Source organism: Pseudophryne corroboree, unplaced genomic scaffold (genome assembly GCF_028390025.1).
Source record: "Pseudophryne corroboree isolate aPseCor3 unplaced genomic scaffold, aPseCor3.hap2 scaffold_1082, whole genome shotgun sequence".
In the NCBI taxonomy this organism is placed as follows: domain Eukaryota; kingdom Metazoa; phylum Chordata; class Amphibia; order Anura; family Myobatrachidae; genus Pseudophryne; species Pseudophryne corroboree.
In genome coordinates this window covers 115,593-133,936 of record NW_026967708.1, presented here as the reverse complement: position 1 = coordinate 133,936, position 18,344 = coordinate 115,593, and the positions used below count along the sequence as shown (strand labels likewise).

General features: G+C 46.5%; 22 non-coding genes across 22 annotated transcripts; 15 read left to right on the top strand and 7 right to left on the bottom strand.

The window, feature by feature from the left end:
* Positions 1-2,576: 2,576 nt before the first annotated feature.
* Positions 2,577-2,692, bottom strand: LOC134988612 (U5 spliceosomal RNA). The gene has a single exon (XR_010194022.1). It is a non-coding gene; the product is annotated as a U5 spliceosomal RNA (small nuclear RNA).
* Positions 2,693-2,967: 275 nt separating this feature from the next.
* LOC134988601 (U5 spliceosomal RNA) lies at positions 2,968-3,083 on the bottom strand. The gene has a single exon (XR_010194011.1). It is a non-coding gene; the product is annotated as a U5 spliceosomal RNA (small nuclear RNA).
* Positions 3,084-3,369: 286 nt separating this feature from the next.
* On the bottom strand, positions 3,370-3,485 carry LOC134988611 (U5 spliceosomal RNA). Its single transcript, XR_010194021.1, has one exon. It is a non-coding gene; the product is annotated as a U5 spliceosomal RNA (small nuclear RNA).
* Positions 3,486-3,755: 270 nt separating this feature from the next.
* LOC134988609 (U5 spliceosomal RNA) lies at positions 3,756-3,871 on the bottom strand. Its single transcript, XR_010194019.1, has one exon. It is a non-coding gene; the product is annotated as a U5 spliceosomal RNA (small nuclear RNA).
* Positions 3,872-4,015: 144 nt separating this feature from the next.
* LOC134988605 (U1 spliceosomal RNA) lies at positions 4,016-4,178 on the top strand. The gene has a single exon (XR_010194014.1). It is a non-coding gene; the product is annotated as a U1 spliceosomal RNA (small nuclear RNA).
* Positions 4,179-8,992: 4,814 nt separating this feature from the next.
* LOC134988615 (U5 spliceosomal RNA) lies at positions 8,993-9,105 on the bottom strand. The gene has a single exon (XR_010194024.1). It is a non-coding gene; the product is annotated as a U5 spliceosomal RNA (small nuclear RNA).
* A 286-nt stretch (positions 9,106-9,391) lies between these two features.
* On the bottom strand, positions 9,392-9,508 carry LOC134988616 (U5 spliceosomal RNA). Its single transcript, XR_010194025.1, has one exon. It is a non-coding gene; the product is annotated as a U5 spliceosomal RNA (small nuclear RNA).
* A 270-nt stretch (positions 9,509-9,778) lies between these two features.
* LOC134988606 (U5 spliceosomal RNA) lies at positions 9,779-9,894 on the bottom strand. Its single transcript, XR_010194015.1, has one exon. It is a non-coding gene; the product is annotated as a U5 spliceosomal RNA (small nuclear RNA).
* Positions 9,895-10,038: 144 nt separating this feature from the next.
* Positions 10,039-10,202, top strand: LOC134988626 (U1 spliceosomal RNA). Its single transcript, XR_010194035.1, has one exon. It is a non-coding gene; the product is annotated as a U1 spliceosomal RNA (small nuclear RNA).
* Positions 10,203-10,354: 152 nt separating this feature from the next.
* Positions 10,355-10,517, top strand: LOC134988580 (U1 spliceosomal RNA). Its single transcript, XR_010193995.1, has one exon. It is a non-coding gene; the product is annotated as a U1 spliceosomal RNA (small nuclear RNA).
* Positions 10,518-11,191: 674 nt separating this feature from the next.
* On the top strand, positions 11,192-11,355 carry LOC134988656 (U1 spliceosomal RNA). The gene has a single exon (XR_010194064.1). It is a non-coding gene; the product is annotated as a U1 spliceosomal RNA (small nuclear RNA).
* A 152-nt stretch (positions 11,356-11,507) lies between these two features.
* LOC134988651 (U1 spliceosomal RNA) lies at positions 11,508-11,670 on the top strand. The gene has a single exon (XR_010194060.1). It is a non-coding gene; the product is annotated as a U1 spliceosomal RNA (small nuclear RNA).
* A 671-nt stretch (positions 11,671-12,341) lies between these two features.
* LOC134988627 (U1 spliceosomal RNA) lies at positions 12,342-12,505 on the top strand. Its single transcript, XR_010194036.1, has one exon. It is a non-coding gene; the product is annotated as a U1 spliceosomal RNA (small nuclear RNA).
* A 152-nt stretch (positions 12,506-12,657) lies between these two features.
* LOC134988595 (U1 spliceosomal RNA) lies at positions 12,658-12,820 on the top strand. The gene has a single exon (XR_010194006.1). It is a non-coding gene; the product is annotated as a U1 spliceosomal RNA (small nuclear RNA).
* A 674-nt stretch (positions 12,821-13,494) lies between these two features.
* On the top strand, positions 13,495-13,658 carry LOC134988628 (U1 spliceosomal RNA). The gene has a single exon (XR_010194037.1). It is a non-coding gene; the product is annotated as a U1 spliceosomal RNA (small nuclear RNA).
* A 972-nt stretch (positions 13,659-14,630) lies between these two features.
* LOC134988631 (U1 spliceosomal RNA) lies at positions 14,631-14,794 on the top strand. Its single transcript, XR_010194040.1, has one exon. It is a non-coding gene; the product is annotated as a U1 spliceosomal RNA (small nuclear RNA).
* Positions 14,795-14,946: 152 nt separating this feature from the next.
* On the top strand, positions 14,947-15,109 carry LOC134988650 (U1 spliceosomal RNA). Its single transcript, XR_010194059.1, has one exon. It is a non-coding gene; the product is annotated as a U1 spliceosomal RNA (small nuclear RNA).
* A 670-nt stretch (positions 15,110-15,779) lies between these two features.
* Positions 15,780-15,944, top strand: LOC134988572 (U1 spliceosomal RNA). Its single transcript, XR_010193988.1, has one exon. It is a non-coding gene; the product is annotated as a U1 spliceosomal RNA (small nuclear RNA).
* Positions 15,945-16,093: 149 nt separating this feature from the next.
* Positions 16,094-16,256, top strand: LOC134988661 (U1 spliceosomal RNA). The gene has a single exon (XR_010194068.1). It is a non-coding gene; the product is annotated as a U1 spliceosomal RNA (small nuclear RNA).
* Positions 16,257-16,930: 674 nt separating this feature from the next.
* Positions 16,931-17,094, top strand: LOC134988638 (U1 spliceosomal RNA). Its single transcript, XR_010194047.1, has one exon. It is a non-coding gene; the product is annotated as a U1 spliceosomal RNA (small nuclear RNA).
* A 152-nt stretch (positions 17,095-17,246) lies between these two features.
* On the top strand, positions 17,247-17,409 carry LOC134988573 (U1 spliceosomal RNA). The gene has a single exon (XR_010193989.1). It is a non-coding gene; the product is annotated as a U1 spliceosomal RNA (small nuclear RNA).
* Positions 17,410-18,083: 674 nt separating this feature from the next.
* On the top strand, positions 18,084-18,247 carry LOC134988637 (U1 spliceosomal RNA). Its single transcript, XR_010194046.1, has one exon. It is a non-coding gene; the product is annotated as a U1 spliceosomal RNA (small nuclear RNA).
* The last annotated feature ends 97 nt before the right edge of the window (positions 18,248-18,344 follow it).

Below are 18,344 nucleotides of genomic sequence, written 5' to 3'. Positions count from 1 at the left end.
CTGTTTTCCTAATCTGAACCGTTCTGGTGACATAAATTTTCAAAGTTCTGACCACAGCCAGAGACTTTGACTCAACGAAGGTGTCAGTGGCCAAAGGCACCATGTGGAAAGATGAACCACCTTCGGCAGAAATTGTTGACGTGTCCTCAATTCTGCTCTATCTTCATGAAAGATCAAATAAAGGCTCTTGTGATACTGCATGGTTTGTACTGTTTTCCATGTGCTCCCAGATCTTTCAAGCAAGTAGCATGGTCAAGAAAGTTCTGTTTGAAAAGAAACAACATTTACTGTCATTGTTATAGAATTTGGGAGAAAAAACAAGAAGAAATCTGCACTGTTGACGCACTGGACAGAATGAATGAATCATAAAATATAACCTTTATTAAGTATGTATTAAAATTGGATAAATATTAATATTATTATCCCAAACTGCAGTGAAACATAAAGGTTAAAATCACAGAACTAACATACATGTGCATAAGAAGAATAAAGAGATGTGAAAAAAAGGTTTAAAAAGCGTGTCCGTGTGTGATTATTTTTGAAGGCACAACCCTGGCGGGGTTGTTTATATAGATATATATGTTGCTAATAATCACTTTCTAGCGTAATGTTATTAAATAGCTGTTAGTATCTATGTCGTCAGGTACCACTGGGTCGTATCCTATATACTCCCTTCACTCAATAGGGGTTACCTCCCGGGAAGCCATCCCCATTGGCGAATTTGTGGGGGTGATTGAGTATAACCGGTAAGCTAACCTCCAATTTGTGGGGTGCTTAGGTAGATGGGGATCACTTATTTCTCTGTGTCCCCTAAGACTATATTCCTAAATTCAATACCACAGGGGGATAGCTTTCTATATCGGATAAGGAATCACTTGATAGGGAAATCTCTATGCATCATGGAAAGATCATATTTATTAATATCCAAACTAAAAAAATGATGAATAGCTTTAATTTAGCTGTTTAGATATAGTTAATTGGCGAGATATACCAACAGGTGCGGTTGCCTTAAGGAATATGGCAATTCCAATATAAATAGCAGCCCTCCTTCATATAATCAGCCAGATCTTATTAAATCTGGTCCAGATAAAGCCGTTCAGATATACTTAATTGACAACATATATCAATCGGTGGGGTTGCCTTAAGGAATATAGCAATTCCAACTCTCATATAAATAGCAACCTTCCTTCATATATTCAGCCAGATCTTATTTAATCTGATCTAGGCGTAGGCAATAATGCTTTCCTTAGAGGTATAGCCACCTCAATTCTTATTAGGAAGCAAAGTGTCTGTCATAATGGTTTATCCAATTCATCTAAGAAATAATATATTCCATGTGTCAGAGATTCATTACTCTCTATTTACACTGTTAAAGAGTTAATTCTTATTATGTTACAGTGTAATGAAATTATCATATAGGGAGATGTGGCAATTCCATGTGCTATATATATAATAACCCTTAGTGGTCCAGATTCCACAATGAGGAATTTTCTTATAAACCGCTGAAACACACAGCTGTTTGACTGACTTCCAAATATATCTATCTCACTTTGTAACAGTCTTATGATAGAGAAACTGTTACATATTCGGTCACTTAGTTATCTAAAGGTAAACAGACTCAGTGTGAGGGTAATATAATATATCAAATGCGCTGTCAATAATCGTGGTAACTGGTGTAATAATGTGGTATATTGAGTATGCTAGTAAGGCATATAACTGCTCTCCAGCCTTTAAGTGTTACCAATCAATTTGTTACACTGTAAAGGATTTATGGTGTCCTGTTAGGACATGCAGCTGCTAGGCTGACTCAAAGATTTATCCATTTGTAACAATTATGTAACAGTTATATACATGTTACTGGTATTACATAGAAATAGTATGACACAGGCCAGCAGTCCCATGTGTCTAGATTCCACAATAGGAGATTTTCTTTGTCTTATAAACTGCTGGAACACACAGCTGCTAGACTGACTTCAAATATATATATTACTTTGTAACAGTCTTATAGTAAAGAGACTGTTACACACTGTCATTTAGTTATCTCAAGGTTAGCAGATTCTGTGTGAGGATAGTGTTCTGTTAGAACATGCAGCTGCTAGGCTGACTCATAGAAAATGTATCCATTTGTAACAAATGACACATACAGCATTAAATTAATATCTATAGCAGCCCATGTGACATCTCTACTCTTATCATAATTGTCTGGTTATTGCCAATCTGGACAGCAGGAGTGATATATATTCACTAGTCCCAATATCCCATCATATAAATATACCCACACTGATATACTTTCTTATCAAGAGTTATTAGTAGCTATCTGTATGCACTTTAGACATTGTATCTGCTAAGTGACATCATATCTAGTGTATTCCTTTCTTATAGCTCAGCTTCTATTCCCTATTAGTGGAGACTAACAGCTAACATCATAATCATATATTTTTGTTTTATAACATTTCACATGAGTCAAATACACGCGGACACGCCGTGCCCTACACGTGTGTTTCACTGCATCTATGGCAACTTACATTAAAGCTAACAAGAAAGCACACTCGTTCTGTCTTTAAACTGATAAAAGAAACCCCAATAATATGGGGCATGCAAAAATTGAGATAAAACTCAGTTTTGCTCCTCTCCACGGAAATCTTTAATAAAAGGCGAAATATTTGTTAGTTCTGAAGAGAAACCAGAGCATGACCAAGATTCCACCTGTCGCCTGAGTGCCATGCCAGCAGTTCTCATTGAGCTCAAAGTGAGCACCCAATTTGAAAGAAAGATAGCAGATTTCTCACCAGGCTTCCCCTAGCTATAAACATGGTTTGTACTCTTTTCCATGTGTTCCCAGATCTTTCAAGCAATTAGTATAGTCAAGAAAGTTCTGTTTGAAAAGAAACAAACATTTACTGTCATTTCTATGCAAATGAGCTTACATTAAAGCACACTCGTTCTATCTTTAAACAGATAAAATAAAACCCCAATAAGATGGGGAATGCAAAATTTGAGATAAAACTCAGTTTTGCTCCTCTCCACGGAAATCTTTAGTAAAAGGCGAAAGATTTGTTCGTTCTGAAGAGAAACCAGAGCATGACCAAGATTCCACCTGTCGCCTGAGTGCCATGCCAGCAGTCCTCATTCAGCTCAAAGTGAGCACCCAATTTGAAAGAAAGAAAGCAGATTTCTCACCAGGCTTCCCCTTGCTATAAGCATGGTTTGTACTCTTTTCCATGTGCTCCCAGATCTTTCAAGCAAGTAGCATGGTCAAGAAAGTTCTGTTTGAAAAGAAACAGACATTTACTGTCATTGTTATACAAATAAACTTACATTAAAGCCAACAAGAAAGCATACTCATTCTGTCCTTAAACTGATAAAAGAAACCCCAATAATATGGGGCATGCAAAAATTGAGATAAAACTCAGTTTTGCTCCTCTCCACGGAAATCTTTAATAAATGGCGAAAGATTTGTTCATTCTGAAGAGAAACCAGAGCATGACCAAGATTCCCCCTGTCGCCTGAGTGCCATGCCAGCAGTCCTCATTCAGATCAAAGTGAGCGCCCAATTTGAAAGAAAGCAGATTTCTCACCTGGCTTCTCCTTGCTATAAGCATGGTTTGTACTGTATTCCATGTGCTCCCAGATCTTTCAAGCAAGTAGCATGGTCAAGAAAGTTCTGTTTGAAAAGAAACAAACATTTACTGTAATTTCTATGCAAATGAGCTTTCATTAAAGCACACTCATTCTATCTTTAAACCGATAAAAGAAAATCCAAAAAGATGGGGCATGCAAAAATTGAGGTAAAACTCAGTTTTGCTCCTCTCCACGGAAATCTTTAGTAAAAGGCGAAAGATTTGTTCGTTCTGAAGAGAAACCAGAGCATGACCAAGATTTTCATCTGAAAATATGTGTTCTCCCTGCAGTTGTTGTCCCCAGATGAGAGTTCCCTTGTGCTGCCTCAGTTGAATCTCCTTTACTTGACAGAGATGTGCCTGAGCAGCGGCCCTCCCCAGCCCTATCCCAAATCATACTTATTTTGCATAGGAGATACCATGGTCATGAAGATTGTTCTCCCAGGGTGAGGTTCATTCATTGCATTCTGGGTATGCTGACCCCTGTGATTTCCCCAATGTGGGAAACTCGACTGCATTATTTGTGGTAGTGGGGGACTGTGTTTGTGCTTTCCTCTGGTCAGCTCTGGTAAAAGTCAGATTTCTTTGTCTCAGATCTTCCTCTAGCCTTGTTCTTCTTTCGAGAGTTCCCTTGTGCTGCCTCAGTTGGATCTCCTTCACTTGACAGGGGGTGCCCGAGCAGCAATCCTCCACAGCTCTAGCCCAACTCCTACTTACCTGCCAGGTGAGATACTATGATCTTCACTGTTAGGGCAATCAGGATGTGGAATTCCCTGCCAGGGAAGGTGGTAATGGCGGACTCTGTAATTGGATTTAAAAAAGGAATGGATACATTTCTGAATGAAAAAGCTATCTAAGGTTATAATACTTAAAATATCAACATGGTTAATCCGGGGGTAACATGAGTTATAGTAGCTAACTAGTCATAAAACATTATTCAGCAAGTATGTAGAATCATCACAACTTAAAACAGGTTGAACACGATGGGCAATTTGCCTCTATTCAACCTCAAAAACTATGTTACTATATGTTACTATATTACTATGTTACTGTAGTATACAGAAAACCAAAATGCAATGAACAGTGATAGTGAGCACTGATGAGGATACTAGAACTGACACTGAGCAGCAAGATGCAGCACTGGACTATTAGTAATGTACTGTAGTATGCTGAGCACCACAATGCAGCACAAGACAATGAGCAGTGATACTGAGCACTGATGAGGATACTACTGAGAACTGACACTGAGCAGGAGAGACACACTACTAGTATTACTGAGCAGCAATAAGTAACCACTGATACTGAGCACTGATATTGAGATTTCCACTGAGAGAACATAGCCACGTCCATTCCGCTCTCTCTTCAATGCACGAGTAAAAATGGCGGCAACGCGCAGCTCTTTATATGGAATCCGAATCTCGCGAGAATCCGACAGCGGGATGATGACATTTTCCCTTGTTCAGGTTTTGCGAGTCAGGCGGGAACAACCGAGCCTGCCTCGGACCAGTGTAAACAACGTGGAGTTCGTGGGGAATTCGGTTCTCGGAGAACCGAACCCGCTCCTCTCTACCTTATACCAATCAATTTTTTTATTTTCAATCTAAGCCCCTGCAGTTTTCTGTAAGCATCTGCTTCGCTATGATGATCAACAAGTCACAAGGGCAAACACTCAGGGCTTGAGGCGTAGATCTTAGGACCAGCTGCTACAAGCATGGCAGAGGTGTCACTATCACTGGTGACACCCAGAGAGGTGGCGAGGGAGATTGTAATGCAGTGCGCGCAGATAAGCAGCGCAATGGTAAAAAGGAGGCATGGTTTCATAGGTAGGGGCGTGGCCTGGTGGCCTGAATCTACATTTTGTTGCTCCGGGTGTCCCGGGGGTTGGGGGCTGCACCCGGGGACTAGTGTGTGAGCGGTGCTGGCTCCTGCACAGTGAAAGGGCATGGCCACCCAGCATGACGCCTCCCTTCTTGACCATGCTGTAATTGCAGTCGCACTGCAGTTCAGCGTGATCATAAAAAATGGTGTAGCCTCCTGCTGGTGCAGACTGTATGTGCGCGCAGGAAGCCGCCACCATTTTTGTGATCACAGCGGCTGAATGTGATGTCATACAGCCGCTGTGACCACGCCCCCTGTGTCTACTCCGTTGCAGACCCCATTTTGAAGCCTTGCCCCCGCACCGCTCCATCCCTGACTTGGAAATGGAGTGTTGCTGACCCACCTATCCCCCCCCGCCCCGATTGACAGGCAGAGGCGATCGCATTCTCTGCGGGGTGCCGCAGAAAATGCAGGCACATGCGTATGCTCTTAGCAATTTTTGCAGTTGGATCGCTTATTGTGATTGCAATCCAACCTGAATCAGGCCCTATTACCTATCACAATGCGCTGCGGGCAGTACAAAATTGGGTTAATATAGGAGAAAAACCCCCAGACCTGTGCTCCTTAACTGTACCTGGTGGCTAGTGGAGCGGCTGCCCAGTAATCAGTGTCCACGCCAGTGCGCACACGGTCCACCCCCTACGGCCACGCTCCCCTTCATCAGCGGCCTCGTGATCCGGAAGGGTGGTGTGTGTGTGACTGACCTTAGGATGAAACCGGACCCTCCGCTGCAGTGACCCAGCAACCAGGGCACGGGAGTATACAGCGCCGCTGGGAGTGATGAAGCTGCAGTAAAGATGTCTATTAGACCTAGCCTGCTGCAGCCCTTGTAGATTCTCATAAAACAAGTTCTTCTTTTCTTGTCAAAATTTATAGCTAAGAATAGGCTGCCTGAGGCAGGCCCCTGTTAAGTGGCCTGCTACTGAAGGCACCAACTACAAACTGAGCTCCCTGTTCATGGAAGCGGGGTTATAGAGGAGAATGCACTGAGCATCTTGGGAACAGTCAAAAGCTTTGAGCCGGTTGGTGCCTCAGATCAAGATCCTACTGTACACCCCAATGTGAATCCTTGTGGAGTCCAGTGTACCCCACAGAAGAAATTAATGTGTCACACCCATTGGCAGCAACCTTAGAATAGCTGCTGACGGGCACAATTGAGAAAGGAAGGGGGGGGGGGGGACATTTGAATCCAGCACATAAATGCAATTCAAATATGTAATTTGTACCTTCCTATTTTAAAATATAATGGATGAACCTCACCCTGTGAGAACAATCTTCATGATCAAGAGATCACATATGCAAAATAAGTATGAGTTGGGATAGGGCTGGGGAGGGTGGCTGCTCGGGCAGCCCCTCCCCCGTCAAGTTAAGGAGATTCAACTGAGGAAGCACAAGGGAACTCTCGTCTGGGGACAACAACTGCAGGGAGACCACATCTTTTCAGATGAACATGGGAGGGCGGAAGGCTGCCTAATACTGAAGCACCATCAAATATCAAACCATATGCAACATCTAGTACAAGCCTTCCTGGGGGAAGGTCTGCAGCAGACGGATTTGCATACAGTGATGTTATTCAAGCAGTGGGCCAAAGTTGGCTGGAACCCTCATCTGCATATGAAAAGAGAAAAGGGGCGTGCAGGGCATGGCGGCCTTTTGCAGTGCTTGGATGACCCCTAGTTCTCATTAAACACCCCCACCCTCCTTTGGTGTGGGGCTCATGTTGGCCATGCCCCATCCCCTGAAGCATTCAAGCTGATTTCTTGCAGCAGCTGGGCACTGTAACAGCTCCAGAGCTGTTCTGTAAGGCAAGTAAAAGGGTGTGGGCCCTGCAGCACCACCTGTAGTTTGCATTGTGCGTTGGAAGGCACAAAGTAAGCAGACGGGAGGAGAAGTCAGGATAGTGCGCAAGGGCATCCTTTTCTCTTAGTCCGTAGAGGATGCTGGGGTCACATTAAGAACCATGGGGTATAGACGGGATCCGCAAGAGACATGGGCACTTTAAGACTATCAAAGGGTGTGAACTGGCTCCTCCCTCTATGCCCCTCCTCCAGACTCCAGTTATAGGAACTGTGCCCATGGAGACGGACATTTCGAGGAAAGGATTTATTGTTAAACTAAGGTGAGCATCTTACCAGCTGACACCTTAAGCATGCCGCAGAACGTGGCATTCAACAGAACACAAGCCAACGGCATGAATAATTGCAGCAAAAAGCTGACCAGAACCATAACACAACATGTGTATAACCACAAGTAATAACTGCAGACACAGTATGGACTGGGACGGGTGCCCAGCATCCTCTACAGACTAAGAGAAAAGGATTTACCGGTAGGTATTAAAATCCTATTTTCTCATACGACCTAGAGGATGCTGGGGTCACATTAAGAACCATGGGGTTATACCAAAGCTCTTGAACGGGTGGAAGAGTGCGTACGACTCTGCAGCACCGAATTACCCAACTTGAAGTTATCATCGGCCAAGGTATCAAACTTGTAAAACTTAGCAAAAGTGTTTACTAAATAGCTGCTCGGCAAAGTTGCAATGCCGAGACTCCCCGACCAGCTGCCCAGGATGAACCCACCTTTCTAGTAGAATGGGTCTTCACCTAATTCAGTAACGGCAATCCTGCCATGGAATGAGCATGCTGAATCTTACCACAGATCCAGCGCATAATGGTCTACATGGAAGCAGGACACCCAATCCTGTTGGGAGCATACAGGACAAACAGAGCCTCTGTTTTCCTAATCTGAACCGTTCTGGTGACATAAATTTTCAAAGTTCTGACCACAGCCAGAGACTTTGACTCAACGAAGGTGTCAGTGGCCAAAGGCACCATGTGGAAAGATGAACCACCTTCGGCAGAAATTGTTGACGTGTCCTCAATTCTGCTCTATCTTCATGAAAGATCAAATAAAGGCTCTTGTGATACTGCATGGTTTGTACTGTTTTCCATGTGCTCCCAGATCTTTCAAGCAAGTAGCATGGTCAAGAAAGTTCTGTTTGAAAAGAAACAAACATTTACTGTCATTGTTATGCAAATAAACTTACATTAAAGCTAACCAGAAAGCACACTCGTTCTGTCTTTAAACTGATAAAAGAAACCCCAATAATATGGGCATACCTCCCAACTTTGTCGGCTCGCAAAGAGGGACACACGCGCGGCGAAGTCGCACGCGCTCCCAAAAAGGGCGTGGCCTAAGTAAAAAGGGGCATGGCTTCGCGGGAGGACCCGCGATCGCGAGTCACGCCCCCGTTTTCGGCACTGAGGGGGCATGCCCAGCGCTCTGTGAGCCGCTGGCATGCCACCTCTCCCTCTGACTTCAGTGAATAGACGCTGTGCGCACAGCGACTATTCACCGCTGCTCTGCTAAGCAGGGCAGCGACAGACAGAGCCTCCCAACTGTCCTCCCCACCGCGGGACACTGCGGCCCGCAGGTGGGACAGCGGGACAGTCCCCAAAAAACGGGACTGTCCCGCGAAAATCGGGACAGTTGGGAGGTATGATATGGGGCATGCAAAAATTGAGATAAAACTCAGTTTTGCTCCTCTCCACGGAAATCTTTAGTAAAAGGCGAAAGATTTGTTCGTTCTGAAGAGAAACCAGAGCATGACCAAGATTCCACCTGTCGCCTGAGTGCCATGCCAGCAGTCCTCATTCAGCTCAAAGTGAGCACCCAATTTGAAAGAAAGAAAGCAGATTTCTCACCAGGCTTCCCCTTGCTATAAACATGGTTTGTACTCTTTTCCATGTGCTCCCAGATCTTTCAAGCAATTAGTATGGTCAAGAAAGTTCTGCTTGAAAAGAAACAGACATTTATTGTCATTGTTATGCAAATAAACTTACATTAAAGCTAACAAGAAAGCACACTTGTTCTGTCTTTAAACTGATAAAAGAAACCCCAATAATATGGGGCATGCAAAAATTGAGATAAAACTCAGTTTTGCTCCTCTCCACGGATAATCTTTAATAAAAGGCGAAAGATTTGTTCATTCTGAAGAGAAACCAGAGCATGACCAAGATTCCACCTGTCGCCTGAGTGCTGTGCCAGCAGTCCTCATTCAGATCAAAGTGAGCGCCCAATTTGAAAGAAAGCAGATTTCTCACCTGGCTTCTCCTTGCTATAAGCATGGTTTGTACTGTATTCCATGTGCTCCCAGATCTTTAAAGCAAGTAGCATGGTCAAGAAAGTTCTGTTTGAACATAAATAAACATTTACTGTCATTTCTATGCAAATGAGCTTACATTAAAGCACACTCATTCTATCTTTAAACCGGTAAAAGAAACCCCAAAAAGATGGGGCATGCAAAAATTGAGATAAAACTCGGTTTTGCTCCTCTCCACGGAAATCTTTAGTAAGAGGCGAAAGATTTGTTCGTTCTGAAGAGAAACCAGAGCATGACCAAGATTTTTATCTGAAAATATGTGTTCTCCCTGCAGTTGTTGTCCCCAGATGAGAGTTCCCTTGTGCTGCCTCAGCTGAATCTCCTTTACTTGACAGAGATGTGCCTGAGCAGCGGCCCTCCCCAGCCTTATCCCAAATCATACTTATTTTGCATAGGCGATACCATGGTCATGAAGATTGTTCTCCCAGGGTGAGGTTCATTCATTGCATTCTGGGTATGCTGACCCCTGTGATTTCCCCAAATGTGGGAAACTCGACTGCATTATTTGTGGTAGTGGGGGACTGTGTTTGTGCTTTCCTCTAGTCAGCTCTGGTAAAAGTCAGATTTATTTGTCTCAGATCTTCCTCTAGCCTTGTTCTTCTTTCGAGAGTTCCCTTGTGCTGCCTCAGTTGGATCTCTTTCACTTGACAGGGGGGTGCCCGAGTAGCGACCCTCCCCAGCTCTAGCCCAACTCCTACTTACCTGCCAGGTGAGATACTATGATCATGAAGGTGCTTCTCCCAGGGCAAGGCTCACCCATTGCACTCTGGGTGTGGTGCCCCTGCGATTTCCCCAAATGTGGGAAGCTTGACTGCATAATTTGTGTTTCCCCTGGTCGGCTCTCGTATAATTCAGATCTCTTTGTCTCAGGTCTCTCTCCAGCCTAGTTTGCTGTCTGTTTCCACTTCTTTTTTCATGAGCCCCTCCCTTTTATACCCTTGTGCACTATCCTGACTTCTCCTCTTGTCTGCTTATTTTGTGCCTTCCAATGCACAATGCAAACTACAGGTAGTGCTGCAGGGCCCACTCCCTTTTACTTGCCGTACAGAGCAGCTCTGGAGCTGTTACAGTGCCCAGCTGCTGCAAGAAATCAGCTTGAATGCTTCAGGGGCTGGGGCATAGCCAACATGAGCCCCACACCGAAGGAGGGTGGAGGTGTTTAATGCGAACTAGGGGTCATCCAAGCGCCGCAAAAGGCCGCTATGCCCTGCACGCCCCTTTTCTCTTTTCATATGCAGACGAGGGTTGAAGCCAACTTTGACCCACTGCTTGGATGACATCACCGTATGCAAATCCATCTGCTGCAGGCCTTCCCCCAGGAATGCTTGCACTAGTTGTTGCATTTGGTTTGTTGTTTGGGGGTGCTTCATTATTAGGCAGCCTTCTGCCCTCCCATGTTCATCTGAAAATATGTGTTCTCCCTGCAGTTGTTGTCCCCAGATGAGAGTTCCCTTGTGCTGCCTCAGTTGAATCTCCTTTACTTGACAGAGATGTGCCTGAGCAGCGGCCCTCCCCAGCCCTATCCCAAATCATACTTATTTTGCATAGGAGATACCATGGTCATGAAGATTGTTCTCCCAGGGTGAGGTTCATTCATTGCATTCTGGGTATGCTGACCCCTGTGATTTCCCCAAATGTGGGAAACTCGACTGCATTATTTGTGGTAGTGGGGGACTGTGTTTGTGCTTTCCTCTGGTCAGCTCTGGTAAAAGTCAGATTTATTTGTCTCAGATCTTCCTCTAGCCTTGTTCTTCTTTCGAGAGTTCCCTTGTGCTGCCTCAGTTGAATCTCCTTCACTTGACAGGGGGGTACCCGAGCAGCGACCCTCCCCAGCTCTAGCCCAACTTCTACTTACCTGGCAGGTGAGATACTATGATCATGTAGGTGCTTCTCCCAGGGCAAGGCTCACCCATTGCACTCTGGGTGTGCTGCTCCTGCGATTTCCCCAAATGTGGGAAACTTGACTGCATAATTTGTGTTTCCCCTGGTCGGCTCTCGTATAATTCAGATCTCTTTGTCTCAGGTCTCTCTCCAGCCTAGTTTGCTGTCTGTTTCAACTTCTCTTTTCTTGAGCCGCTCCCTTCTATGCCCTTGCGCACTATCCTGACTTCTCCCGTCTGCTTACTTTGTGCCTTCCAATGCACAATGCAAACTACAGGTAGTGCTGCAGGGCCCACACCCTTTTACTTGCCGTTCAGAGCAGCTCTGGAGCTGTTACAGTGCCCAGCTGCTGCAAGAAATCAGCTTGAATGCTTCAGGGGCTGGGGCATAGCCAACATGAGCCCCACACCGAAGGAGGGTGGAGGTGTTTAATGCGAACTAGGGGTCATCCAAGCGCCGCAAAAGGCCGCCATGCCCTGCACGCCCCTTTTCTCTTTTCTTATGCAGACGAGGGTTGAAGCCAACTTTGACCCACTGCTTGGATGACATCACTATATGCAAATCCATCTGCTGCTGGCCTTCCCCCAGGAATGCTTGTACTAGTTGTTGCATTTGGTTTGTTGTTTGGGGTTGCTTCAGTATTAGGCAGCCTTCTGCCCTCCCATGTTTATCTGAAAATATGTGTTCTCCCTGCAGTTGTTGTCCCCAGATGAGAGTTCCCTTGTGCTGCCTCAGTTGAATCTCCTTTACTTGACAGAGATGTGCCTGAGCAGCGGCCCTCCCCAACCCTATCCCAAATCATACTTATTTTGCATAGGCGATACCATGGTCATGAAGATTGTTCTCCCAGGGTGAGGTTCATTCATTGCATTCTGGGTATGCTGACCCCTGTGATTTCCCCAAATGTGGGAAACTCGACTGCATTATTTGTGGTAGTGGGGGACTGTGTTTGTGCTTTCCTCTGGACAGCTCTGGTAAAAGTCAGATTTCTTTGTCTCAGATCTTCCTCTAGCCTTGTTCTTCTTTCGAGAGTTCCCTTGTGCTGCCTCAGTTGGATCTCTTTAACTTGACAGGGGGGTGCCCGAGCAGCGACCCTCCCCAGCTCTAGCCCAACTCCTACTTACTTGCCAGGTGAGATACTATGATCATGAAGGATCTTCTCCCAGGGCAAGGCTCACCCATTGCACTCTGGGTGTGGTGCCCCTGCGATTTCCCCAAATGTGGGAAGCTTGACTGCATAATTTGTGTTTCCCCTGGTCGGCTCTCGTATAATTCAGATCTCTTTGTCTCAGGTCTCTCTCCAGCCTAGTTTGCTGTCTGTTTCCACTTCTTTTTTCATGAGCCCCTCCCTTTTATACCCTTGTGCACTATCCTGACTTCTCCTCCTGTCTGCTTACTTTGTGCCTTCCAATGCACAATGCAAACTACAGGTAGTGCTGTAGGGCCCACACCCTTTAACTTGCCGTACAGAGCAGCTCTGGAGCTGTTACAGTGCCCAGCTACTGCAAGAAATCAGCTTGAATGCTTCAGGGGCTGGGGCACAGCCAACATGAGCCCCACACCGAAGGAGGGTGGAGGTGTTTAATGTGAACTAGGGGTCATCCAAGCACCGCAAAAGGCCGCCATGCCCTGCACGCCCCTTTTCTCTTTTCATATGCAGACGAGGGTTGAAGCCAACTTTGACCCACTGCTTGGATGACATCACCGTATGCAAATCAATCTGCTGCAGGCCTTCCCCCAGGAATGCTTGCACTATTTGTTGCATTTGGTTTGTTGTTTGGGGGTGCTTCAGTATTAGGCAGCCTTCTGCCCTCCCATGTTCATCTGAAAATATGTGTTCTCCCTGCAGTTGTTGTCCCCAGATGAGAGTTCCCTTGTGCTGCCTCAGTTGAATCTCCTTTACTTGACAGAGATGTGCCTGAGCAGCGGCCCTCCCCAGCCCTATCCCAAATCATACTTATTTTGCATAGGAGATACCATGGTCATGAAGATTGTTCTCCCAGGGTGAGGTTCATTCATTGCATTCTTGGTATGCTGACCCCTGTGATTTCCCCAAATGTGGGAAACTCGACTGCATTATTTGTGGTAGTGGGGGACTGTGTTTGTGCTTTCCTCTGGTCAGCTCTGGTAAAAGTCAGATTTATTTGTCTCAGATCTTCCTCTAGCCTTGTTCTTCTTTCGAGAGTTTCCTTGTGCTGCCTCAGTTGGATCTCTTTCACTTGACAGGGGGGTGCCCGAGCAGCGACCCTCCCCAGCTCTAGCCCAACTCCTACTTACCTGCCAGGTGAGATACTATGATCATGAAGGTGCTTCTCCCAGGGCAAGGCTCACCCATTGCACTCTGATTTCCCCAAATGTGGGAAGCTTGACTGCATAATTTGTGTTTCCCCTGGTCGGCTCTCGTATAATTCAGATCTCTTTGTCTCAGGTCTCTCTCCAGCCTAGTTTGCTGTCTGTTTCCACTTCTTTTTTCATGAGCCCCTCCCTTTTATACCCTTGTGCACTATCCTGACTTCTCCTCCTGTCTGCTTACTTTGTGCCTTCCAATGCACAATGCAAACTACAGGTAGTGCTGCAGGGCCCACACCCTTTTACTTGCCGTACAGAGCAGCTCTGGAGCTGTTACAGTGCCCAGCTGCTGCAAGAAATCAGCTTGAATGCTTCAGGGGCTGGGGCATAGCCAACATGAGCCCCACACCGAAGGAGGGTGGAGGTGTTTAATGCGAACTAGGGGTCATCCAAGCGCCGCAAAAGGCCGCCATGCCCTGCACGCCCCTTTTCTCTTTTCATATGCAGACGAGGGTTGAAGCCAACTTTGACCCACTGCTTGGATGACATCACCGTATGCAAATCCATCTGCTGCAGGCCTTCCCCCAGGAATGCTTGCACTAGTTGATGCATTTGGTTTGTTGTTTGGGGGTGCTTCAGTATTAGGCAGCCTTCTGCCCTCCCATGTTCATCTGAAAATATGTGTTCTCCCTGCAGTTGTTGTCCCCAGATGAGAGTTCCCTTGTGCTGCCTCAGTTGAATCTCCTTTACTTGACAGAGATGTGCCTGAGCAGCGGCCCTCCCCAGCCCTATCCCAAATCATACTTATTTTGCATAGGAGATACCATGGTCATGAAGATTGTTCTCCCACGGTGAGGTTCATTCATTGCATTCTGGGTATGCTGACCCCTGTGATTTCCCCAAATGTGGGAAACTCGACTGCTTTATTTGTGGTAGTGGGGGACTGTGTTTGTGCTTTCCTCTGGTCAGCTCTGGTAAAAGTCAGATTTCTTTGTCTCAGATCTTCCTTTAGCCTTGTTCTTCTTTCGAGAGTTCCCTTGTGCTGCCTCAGTTGGATCTCCTTCACTTGACAGGGGGGTACCCGAGCAGCGACCCTCCCCAGCTCTAGCCCAACTTCTACTTACCTGGCAGGTGAGATACTATGATCATGTAGGTGCTTCTCCCAGGGCAAGGCTCACCCATTGCACTCTGGGTGTGCTGCTCCTGCGATTTCCCCAAATGTGGGAAACTTGACTGCATAATTTGTGTTTCCCCTGGTCGGCTCTCGTATAATTCAGATCTCTTTGTCTCAGGTCTCTCTCCAGCCTAGTTTGCTGTCTGTTTCAACTTCTCTTTTCTTGAGCCGCTCCCTTCTATGCCCTTGCGCACTATCCTGACTTCTCCCGTCTGCTTACTTTGTGCCTTCCAATGCACAATGCAAACTACAGGTAGTGCTGCAGGGCCCACACCCTTTTACTTGCCGTTCAGAGCTGCTCTGGAGCTGTTACAGTGCCCAGCTGCTGCAATAAATCAGCTTGAATGCTTCAGGGGATGGGGCATGGCCAACATGAGCCCCACACCAAAGGAGGGTGGGGTGTTTAATGCGAACTAGGGGTCATCCAAGCACCGCAAAAGGCCGCCATGCCCTGCACGCCCCTTTTCTCTTTTCATATGCAGATGAGGGTTGAAGCCAACTTTGACCCACTGCTTGGATGACATCACCGTATGCAAATCCGTCTTCTGCAGAACTTCCCCCAGGAATGCTTGCACTAGTTGTTGCATTTGGTTTGTTGTTTGGGGGTGCTTCAGTATTAGGCAGCCTTCTGCCCTCCCATGTTCATCTGAAAATATGTGTTCTCCCTGCAGTTGTTGTCCCCAGATGAGAGTTCCCTTGTGCTGCCTCAGTTGAATCTCCTTTACTTGACAGAGATGTGCATGAGCAGCGGCCCTCCCCAGCCCTATCCCAAATCATACTTATTTTGCATAGGAGATACCATGGTCATGAAGATTACTCTCCCAGGGTGAGGTTCATTCATTGCATTCTGGGTATGCTGACCCCTGTGATTTCCCCAAATGTGGGAAACGTGACTGCTTTATTTGTTGGTAGTGGGGGACTGTGTTTGTGTTTTCCTCTGATCTCTGGTAAAAGTCAGATTTCTTTGTTTCAGATCTTCCTCTAGCCTTGTTCTTCTTTCGAGAGTTTCCTTGTGCTGCCTCAGTTGGATCTCCTTCACTTGACAGGGGGGTGCCCGAGCAGCGACCCTCCCCAGCTCTAGCCCAACTCCTACTTACCTGCCAGGTGAGATACTATGATCATGAAGGTGCTTCTCCCAGGGCAAGGCTCACCCATTGCACTCTGGGTGTGCTGCCCCTGCGATTTCCCCAAATGTGGGAAACTTGACTGCATAATTTGTGTTTCCCCTGGTCAGGTCTCGTATAATTCAGATCTCTTTGTCTCAGGTCTCTCTCCAGCCTAGTTTGCTGTCTGTTTCCACTTCTCTTTTCTTGAGCCGCTCCCTTCTATGCCCTTGCGCACTATCCTGACTTCTCCTCCTTTCTGCTTACTTTGTGCCTTCCAACGCACAATGCGAACTACAGGTAGTGCTGCAGGGCCCACACCCTTTTACTTGCCTTACAGAGCAGCTCTGGAGCTGTTACAGTGCCCAGCTGCTGCAAGAAATCAGCTTGAATGCTTCAGGGGCTGGGGCATAGCCAACATGAGCCCCACACCGAAGGAGGGTGGAGGTGTTTAATGCAAACTAGGGGTCAGCCAAGTGCTGCAAAAGGCCACCATGCCCTGCACGCCCCTTTTCTCTTTTCATATGCAGACGAGGGTTGAAGCCAACTTTGACCCACTGCTTGGATGACATCACCATATGCAAATCTATCTGCTGCAGGCCTTCCCCCAGGAATGCTTGCACTAGTTGTTGCATTTGGTTTGTTGTTTGGGGGTGCTTCAGTATTAGGCAGCCTTCTGCCCTCCCATGTTCATCTGAAAATATGTGTTCTCCCTGCAGTTGTTGTCCCCAGATGAGAGTTCCCTTGTGCTGCCTCAGTTGAATCTCCTTTACTTGACAGAGATGTGCCTGAGCAGCGGCCCTCCCCAGCCATATCCCAAATCATACTTATTTTGCATAGGAGATACCATTGTTATGAAGATTGTTCTCCCAGGGTGCGGTTCATTCATTGCACTCTGGGTATGCTGACCCCTGTGATTTCCCCAAATGTGGGAAACTCGACTGCATTATTTGTGGTAGTGGTGGACTGTGTTTGTGCTTTCCTCTGGTCAGCTCTGGTAAAAGTCAGATTTCTTTGTCTCAGATCTTCCTCTAGCCTTGTTCTTCTTTCGAGAGTTCCTTTGTGCTGCCTCAGTTGGATCTCCTTCACTTGACAGGGGGGTGCCCGAGCAGCGACCCTCCCCAGCTCTAGCCCAACTCCTACTTACCTGCCAGGTGAGATACTATGATCATGAAGGTGCTTCTCCAAGGGCAAGGCTCACCCATTGCACTCTGGGTGTGCTGCTCCTGCGATTTCCCCAAATGTGGGAAACTTGACTGCATAATTTGTGTTTCCCCTGGTCAGGTCTCGTATAATTCAGATATCTTTGTCTCAGGTCTCTCTCCAGCCTAGTTTGCTGTCTGTTTCCACTTCTCTTTTCTTGAGCCGCTCCCTTCTATGCCCTTGCGCACTATCCTGACTTCTCCTCCTTTCTGCTTACTTTGTGCCTTCCAACGCACAATGCGAACTACAGGTAGTGCTGCAGGGCCCACACCCTTTTACTTGCCTTACAGAGCAGCTCTGGAGCTGTTACAGTGCCCAGCTGCTGCAAGAAATCAGCTTGAATGCTTCAGGGGCTGGGGCATATCCAACATGAGCCCCACACCGAAGGAGGGTGGAGGTGTTTAATGCAAACTAGGGGTCAGCCAAGTGCCGCAAAAGGCCACCATGCCCTGCACGCCCCTTTTCTCTTTTCATATGCAGACGAGGGTTGAAGCCAACTTTGACCCACTGCTTGGATGACATCACCATATGCAAATCTATCTGCTGCAGGCCTTCCCCCAGGAATGCTTGCACTAGTTGTTGCATTTGGTTTGTTGTTTGGGGGTGCTTCAGTATTAGGCAGCCTTCTGCCCTCCCATGTTCATCTGAAAATATGTGTTCTCCCTGCAGTTGTTGTCCCCAGATGAGAGTTCCCTTGTGCTGCCTCAGTTGAATCTCCTTTACTTGACAGAGATGTGCCTGAGCAGCGGCCCTCCCCAGCCATATCCCAAATCATACTTATTTTGCATAGGAGATACCATTGTTATGAAGATTGTTCTCCCAGGGTGCGGTTCATTCATTGCACTCTGGGTATGCTGACCCCTGTGATTTCCCCAAATGTGGGAAACTCGACTGCATTATTTGTGGTAGTGGTGGACTGTGTTTGTGCTTTCCTCTGGTCAGCTCTGGTAAAAGTCAGATTTCTTTGTCTCAGATCTTCCTCTAGCCTTGTTCTTCTTTCGAGAGTTCCTTTGTGCTGCCTCAGTTGGATCTCC